Below are 9,112 nucleotides of genomic sequence, written 5' to 3'. Positions count from 1 at the left end.
ATTATTGTTAGGAACTGCATAGCACATACAACATTATCATTTATTGCTGTTCTGATATTGTTTTTGGTGTTACATGGTATGTCATGTTTTAATTGTAGTGTTTGTCACAGCTGTAAAATTGACTATGCGTAGGATATTAAAACTCTTAATCTTTTGAATTCACAGATGAATTCTATCGGGAGAGACAGATATGTACATCATTGTCTAGGATTTGTCGTTTATTAATAACAACATCAATAAGAATATGATCATAATAAAAAAAAAATTTTTTTTTATTGTATAACTAGCTGACCCGGCAGACTTCGTAGTGCCTCAATCGATAGTTAAAAAACCTAAACTTTTGTATAAAATAAACTTAAAACAAACAAAAGGAATCCGTCCGATGGGGGGGGGGGGCATCAAAGGAAAAACAAAATTGTTATTTTTATTTAATTCCGAGCATTTTCTTATTATCTACCTTTTAAACCTTCTCTGGACTTCCACAAATAATTCAAGTCCAAAATTAGCCAAATCGGTCCAGCCGCTCTCGAGTTTTAGCGAGACTAACGAAATTTATTAGCCATTTTTATTAATATTTCAACAATTATTACTGTTTTACTTGTTAAATTTGAATTTCAAAGTATGTTTTCATTAGGTATTCTTTTTAATTATTATTGTATTTCATCTTCGAGCCGATGAATTGCCAATGTTATGTACGCCATTATTGTCACATGCATCAGGCCATAAATTAAATAGTTTATGTTATTTTCAATGTTAAATGCTTGTGATGTGGCAGTACTTTTTTAAATAAATAAAGAGTAGGAATGTTGATGTCGCAGTCATGATCGTCCCAGTGGACCGGTGGCGTCAGATCCGGATTTCACTTGACGCCGCGTAGCATTGCCACTTGTACGCTTCTCAATGACGACGAGGTTATCGTGAAAGTGCGGTGACTAGGTTGAGCGTCAGTGAGCTTCGTTGATGCTACGATGGGAGAATTTATAATTGAGAAGCTGTGGTATACCGTTTGCCAATTTATTTGTTATTGTTTAAGTCGTCGTGGCCTAAAGGATAAGACGTCTGGTAAATTCGTATCTAGCGATGCTCCGGTGTTCGAATCCCGCAGGCGGGTACCAATTTTTCAAATGAAATACGTACTTGACAAATATTCACGATAGACTTCCACGGTGAAGGAATAACATCGTGTAATTAAAATCAAACCCGCAAAATTATAATTTGCGTAATTACTGATGGTAGGTACTCTTGTGAGTCCACATGGATAGGTACCATCACTCCACCCATTTCTGCCGTGAAAGTAACCATTTAACATCAGGTGGGCTTTGAGCTCGTCTACCCATCTAAGCAAAAAAAAATATGTCCACGAAATGACGACCACGACCTCTCTGTCAAGGGTGCAAACGACTGAGAAAAAAATTACCCTGGAAAAGACATTTTATATTTATAATACAAATATCTTCCCTTGGCGGGATTCGAACCCGCGACCCCCTTGTGTAGTGACCATGTCACTTGCCACTACACCAGACGGCCGTTGTAATAATAATAAAATATGTTTTGTCAATTCTGTAACACGCTTGTTTTAAGGTCCTGATACTAGGCTAGAGGTAAGGCTAGAGCTCCGAAGCTCACTCAACCAAACAAAGTTTTTTGTTATTGCTTAGATGGGTGGACGAGCTCACAGCCCACCTGGTGTTAAGTAGTTACTGGAGCCCATAGACATCCACTATGTAAATGCGCCACCCACCTTGAGATATAAGTTCTAAGGTCCCAAGTATAGTTACAACGGCTGCCCCACCCTTCAAACCGAAACGCGTTACTGCTTCACGGTAGAAATAGGCAGGGTGGTGATACCCACCCGCGCGGACTCACAAGAGGTCCTGCCAGGTAGTAATAACGCAAATTATAATTTTGCGGGTTTGATTTTTATTACACGATGCTATTCCTTCATCGTGGAAGTCAGTCGTGAATATTTGTTGAATACGTATTTCATTAGAAAAATTGGTACCCGCCTGAGATTCGAACACCGGTGCATCGCTCAACACGAATGCACCGGACGTCTTATCCGTTAGGCCACGACGACTTCGATTCTGTAACACATTGGTTTTAAGGCCCTGATGCTAGGCTAGAGGTATGCTCTCAAGCTCACCCAACCGAACCAAGCTAAAAGCCAATCGTCTGTGCGACGAGAGAACGTGAAGTTGTAAGTGAGGCCGGCCCGCGATGTGTGTCTCTCCGGGTTCAACGACCGACTTTCACGTGCTGCAATCGTGAAAGTCCGTTACGGATCGCCCGTACAAATATCTTACGGTTTTCTGATGTCATTATACAACTACTTCGGACTTGTTACGTAACGCGTTATACAGAGACATGTCGTTTGAGAAAGGATGATTCAGTTCGGAACTAGTCAGGGGTAACAATTTTAGAGTGTTCGAAATATATTAACTGACTTGCTTTTGCCCGCGACTTCGTCCGCGTGGAATAATAACTTTGGCATAACGCTAAATTTTACCCGCCTCTTCATTTACGTAGAAAGTGAAAATGTTTTTGAATAATAGAATGTTAAAGAGTTATTTAAGGTATCAAAATCACGCTTTTTAACCGACTTTCAAAAGAGACTCTCATACATTAGACAGATGCAGATACAGAGAAGACTCTCATACATTACTTTAGCGAAGCTTTAACTGTCACCGCAGCGCCAGTGGAAGCTCTCAAAAGGAATTAAAACCCAGATTTTGAAACATTCTTTATTGGTGCTCCGTTTGCATTGGTCTTAGCTTAGATAAATGAGCTTTCTAACACTAAAATAATTTTTCAAATCGGACCAGCAGTTCCTGAGGTTAGTGCGTAGACAAACAAACTCTTCAGCTTTATAATATTAGTATAGATTAATTTATAGATAGGGCGTCCGTGGGAACCCCGTACTCTGACCGGAGATTGAACTTCGGGTGAGAGAGTGTAAGGAGTCGCTTGGTGCGGTAGGGCCCTAAAATATATTCATGAGCGTCAGACTGTGGACTGTCTATCCCACATTACCTCGCGTGCTCTGTAGGCGTGGGTACCGCGCTAAAGATGCGGGCCCTTATCCAAAAAAATATATTGGTAGAGCATACTAAGTAAATACAGCCGTCCCGCGTATTTCTGTCTTACTATCACATTAGGACCGATAACCAATTAGCATTCGGTTAGCTGAGTAATTTAAAAAAAGGTGTCAAAAAAAAGAAATATAATTATTTATCTACACGCAAAATACGAATAATATGTAGTAAATGTAAGAACGATTTCTGAAACTATAAAAAATACAGTTTATAAATAGTAACAATAATCGATAGAGCCCTAATTAGATGGGTTAACATCAATACAAGAGTTCGACTATCCGTCTTCCAAGTTCTTCATCAGACAAAAATGAGGGCACGACAATAACACTGTCATCCGACGCACGTCTAAACTCGATTCCGTGACAATACAAAAATCAGAAGTGAAATTGAAATTTTTAAGATTCCATCACACTCATACGTATTCACCTACATGCATATATCAGCATACATACGCGTTAAGTTAATAGAAAGCATGAAGCGGCTTGTCCGGTTATTGACTACGGCCGTTTCAAGCTATTGCTCACCGTGCATCGTATTTCCATGCTCACATTGCCAATAGCTCACAATGTCCTTTACGATCTTATCTTTAGGTTCCTAAGGAAGACCGCGTCGACCGATAATTCTGACATTATTTTACGTTTTTCTTTTTTTTTATTGCCGTAACGGCAGACGAGCATCCGGCCCACCTGGTGGTGAGTGGTTACCGTCGCTCATAGACGTCAGCAATGCCAGGGGCAGAGCCAAGCCGCTGCCTACCGTTTAATACTCTCTTTACTTTAAAAATAAATATGTTTAGAACCAGGACTTAAGCACTTGTACTTCTTTAACAAAAAAGAAACGAATTTAATCTACAGATTAAATTCCGGATTATATCATATATAAAAATCTGTATATCTAATATATAAAATTCTCGTGTCACAGTTTTCGTTGCCATACTCCTCCGAAACGGCTTGACCGATTTTGATGAAATTTTTTGTGCTTATCCGGTATCTATGAGAATCGAACAACATCTATTTTTCATCCCCCTAAATGTTAAGGGTGGTCCACCCCTAAATTTTATTTGTTATTTTTTAGACAAAAAAATTTTATTTTATTTTTTTATGATACAGCATACAAAAATACATACAACCCTAAATTTTCACCCCTCTACGATCAACCCTTATTTTTTATTTGCTAATTAAAAACTTTAAATTTTTTTGCGAGAATTTTGTTTTTATTTTGTCATGACGTAGAATAAAAAAATTCATATTACTCTGAAATTTTCACCCCTCTACGATCAACCCCTACTTTTATTTGTTAATTATAAACTTTAATTTCTTGGCAAGATTTTCATTATTATTTTTATTTTGTCATGAATTAAAATAAAAATCTGATGTTACTCTCAATTTTTCATCCCTCTATGATCAACCCCTATTTTTTATTTGTTAATTATAAACTTTAATTTTTTTGGCAAGTTTTTTATTTTGTTTTGTCATGACTTCAAATAAAAAAAATCATATTACTCTCAATTTTCACTCTTATACGATCAACCCCTATTTTTCCATCCTGATAATTATTATTTTTTATTCTATGCACAAATCCGCAGTAAGGTTGCAAGATGGCAATCAAATATTATAATTGTAGTACGATAAATTCTTATTCAGAGTTTATAATTTCAAGTTCCTTTAATTATGATTTTTTTTAAATTGAATTTGATCTCCCGCCCTCGCCGGTCGACTACTGATCAACTATCAATCGATCAGCTATCCCCGCCAGGTGTCACCACTCATCCAGCAAACATCACGTAGTAGGGATGAGGACGAAGCCGGTCTCCTGTCTTACTTACTCACTATACATCATAGATTATACACTATATATTTGAGAGCTATACAATACTATACATTTCTCAGCCATGTTTTTTTGGTTTTATTTGTGTATCAATAGTATGTTCAGTAGGTCTGAGAATCGGCTACTATCTATTTTACCCCTAAGTGAAAAGGGTTGTCCAACCCAAAAATTTATTTTTTATTTTAATTTTTTGGATTATTTTTTTTGTTTATAATGAGGTATTATGTGTTTAAATGATGTTTTTTTTTCTAAAGTAGAATTTCCCTAGAAATCCTATTTAAGGCAACACAACGTTTGCCGGGTCAGCTAGTTTCTATATATAAAAATGAATTGCTTTTCGCTAGTCTCGCTAAAACTCGAGAACTGCTGAACCGATTTGGCTATTTTTGGTCTTGAATTATTTTTGGAAGTCCAGAGAAGGTTTGAAACGTAGATAAATTTTTTAGGTAGGTAGGTAGATAGATTTTGCTAAAATGGGTGGACGAGCTCACAGCCCACCTGGTGTTAAGTGGTTACTGGAGCCCATATACATCTACAATGTCAATGCGCCACACACCTTGAGATATAAGTTGTAAGATCTCAGTATAGTTACAACGGCTGCCACACCCTTCAGACCGAAACGTATTACTGCTTCACGGCATGAATGGGCAGGGCGGTGGTACCTACCCGCGCGGACTCACAAGAGGTCCTAACCACCAGTTGCCTTCTACTATTTCTATTACCGTCTGACTGGATGCTTTTGGTAAACAAGTCACGAAGATTGGCGAGACGTTTTAAATTTTTAAAAAAATCGCATTTTAGCGCCAGGGGAACGTCGCAGCAGGTATTCATAGCAAATATTCACTGCTTTAGTCTCCTTGTGAGAGATGTTCCCCGCAGAGCTGTAGTCCATTTGATAGCTAATGTTTGTGGATTACTTTGTCACAAGCATTTTCACCTGTCGCTTCAAGACCTAAGGTTACGTTTAAAAAAAATAGATATTTTTAAAACTGCTTCACAAGTGACCGCTTTTAAATGACACATATCTGAGAGGTGTTTATCAAGCCTAGTTATATCTAGTCCAATAGGTTTTATCTCGTATTTAACCCGACCAGATCCACATACAATCTTGTCGCATGCCGGAGCACTTTCACGCAACTTTCGACTTTCCTCGGCCGGATTTCACTTTCACTGACGGCGGCGTCCGGTTCTGTTGCAAAATGTCCTGACGTAACCGTTCACCTTGCACTTAGCACTCAGATGTTCGGTAACCGAACGTGTCATAGAAATCAACATGCCTTCGAAGCGAATGTGTTCTGAGGATTGTTTACGACAGACTCTTTCAATCGACTTTTTACTGGTGGTAGGACCTCTTGAGAGTCCGCGCGGGTAGGTACCACCACCCTGCCTATTTCTACCGTGAAGCAGTAATGCGTTTCGGCTTGAAGGGTGGGGCAGCCGTTGTAACTATACTTGAGACCTTAGAACTTATATCTCAAGGTGGGTGGCGCATTTACGTTGTAGATGTCTATGGGCTCCAATAATCACTTTAAAAGCAGGTGGGGCTGTGAGCTCGTCCACCCATTTAAGCAATAAAAAAAAAATTCCTCATCGAGCTATTTCGAGTTATTTTATGTATTATAATTTAGTTAATGAAAACTTTTTCATGCTTTCTGATGAGGGAATAAATGTTTTGGTATCCTATTCTATTCTATTATTATCTTTCCCTAGTGGTATGTTTACTATACAGGATTATGATCTAATCATTGTGTTCCCAAATGTCGCTTTTTTGTTATCTTAGTACCTCCATTTTGACTATTCCTGCAGCGAAGTAATATCATATCATTTTTGTCCTCCTACCTATTCGCTGGTAGCCTAAGAGGCTATTTCAGCTACGCCCGGACGCGTGCGCGAGCTCACGAGCTCAACCTGAGAGGATTTGCTAACACTAGCCCTAGCAATAGCAGTGCTTCGCAGAATCTACCACCGGATCCGAATCGCGACCCACTGAGAAGATTCGGCGAGAAACTCAGTGGGCTGTGTTTTTGGGATCATATCATGTGATAAAGAATCGATGCATTCAATGCAGACTCATGTCTCAAAGTGAATGGAGCGTGAGCATCCATCTTTATCGGGTTATTGAACTTACTATTATGAGTCAAATCTCACCAAAATATCATCTATGAGCTGTTTGATATAGATTATCAAAATAAGCTAGAGTTTGAATAATGGCGACAAGATTATAGTTTGGTAACTAGTCCTCTACATTTCTAGAGGTCATATTATAGATAATGTAGTAACATTAATAGTCATTAAAAAGGAATGTCAGTTTGAACATCTGTTCAAGTTCCTAAATGAATAAAACAAAATAATACCATGAGTACAGCGGAGATACATTCGTCCCATGGCTATTCGAGTATAAGTCTCTTCACAGCACACCGTGTCTACAATAACTGAGTACATTCCGTAAAAGCGAAAACACCATCAAATTTCCCATACACACGCCAATTAAGAACTCGTCTTTTCTTTCACCGTTCATGGAATTCGGGGCTCAACCATCATCGAAGCTTTCTCCCGACTTTCACATCATAATAAAACAAAGTAAACTAAATCCAGAACATTTCGAAGCCATTCTCATCGTTACGGCCTTTGTTTTAATGTCGAAAGCTGTTTGTATATCAGTTTGTTACTTATGGTTTTTTCTCAGAGTATTAGGCTTGGTGTGTTTAATTTTTTTTTTACCACAAGAGTCATCTACCTTGTCTTGCCTATGCCTATAATAAAAGGGTTACTTAGAATAGTATTAACGTATGCTTCAAATTTAAGAATTTTAAGTCAAATTGAATGGATTTTTTTGCTACAAGCAGCATATATTAAGGTACCCACGAGTGGTTTTATTGCAATAGTTTCTTCCCAACAACCAGATTCCTAAATAAATAGGTACTCTTTAAAATAAGTTTTTACCAATTACCCATTTGCAATTGTATATGACCAATTTTTTAATATGTACAGTCAATTATCCTTGTGATTTATAGACCAGAGACTAGCAAAGCAGAATAGTATGAAGAAGTACTATATAGAATAGACTACCTAGAAGCATAGGTACTACAGATGGAAATTGGAGAATTAAACACAATGCTAGTAAATTTTGAGCTGCAGGTCCTTACAACCTGTAATACAGGGGAAGAAGATATGGTTGGAATTTTGCTCCCTTTTCCGCAATGCTATATCTAGAGTGAAAGGAGCTTGATTGTCAACTGCCAATAGAGAACACCACTATAATAAGACTGATAGATTTTAGTAGTGACAGAGATTTTGATAGGATTGATGAGGATAGTTAATTAATATCTATAATTATTATTAGTGATTATGTCCGAGGCACGTGAGCCTTGGCTTCTAATGATAATCGCCGTAGTTCATTCTTTGTCTAGCACGTTAAGAGTTAAAAGGTTACTTAAAATTATCAGTTGCCATACGTATCTTCTATCGCCTAGTTTAGAAAACGGTGTGGTGCTATACGATCGTTCTTTTTTTATTGCTTATATAGGTGGACGAGCTCACAGCCCACCTAGTGTTAAGTGGTTACTGGAGCCCATAGACATCTACGACGTAAATTCGCCACCCATTTTGACAATGATATTATAATCTGATATTTCGGTATCCATTACTGTACCAAGGTCCAAGGTAGGTCCAAGAAACTGCTTGGATGTGTTAAAGGCGGATGTGGAGGAGAATAACTTCACCCAGAAAGAGGCCGAAGAATGGGCAAAGTGGAGGAGTTTATAAGTAGGACCCTGGCACTAGACCAGGAAAACGCTAGGAAGAAGAAGAAGAATGGATATTTCGATATCGTGGTGTCCAAATACGCGACATTCATAATACCTTAAAATACATATTAATACTGGCACGAATTATTGATGATGAATGAATGATTTCTTTTATTTCAGACAACAAGTCCATATCGTCTTTTCGCATTAAAAGTGTACAATTTCCTAAAATATTCGAAATTGAGTTAATATGCAGAATCATTTGGTATCACCAGTATTTTTCTCACAAATACTGTCAAAAGAGCGTTTTTTAGTTTTAGTTTTTTTTTTTAGTCTACCTATATTTTGACTACTATTGACAAAATTAATAAATAATTGTATCTTACTTTAAAAGACAGATAATGTATCTGGTAAAAAACAAAAAAAATGTTGCAAAGATGATTAATA

This window comes from Bombyx mori, chromosome 26, assembly GCF_030269925.1.
Source record: "Bombyx mori chromosome 26, ASM3026992v2".
Classification (NCBI taxonomy): Eukaryota; Metazoa; Arthropoda; class Insecta; order Lepidoptera; family Bombycidae; genus Bombyx; species Bombyx mori.
The sequence above is the reverse complement of the archived record's forward strand: the minus strand, read 5'-3'. Positions refer to the sequence as shown.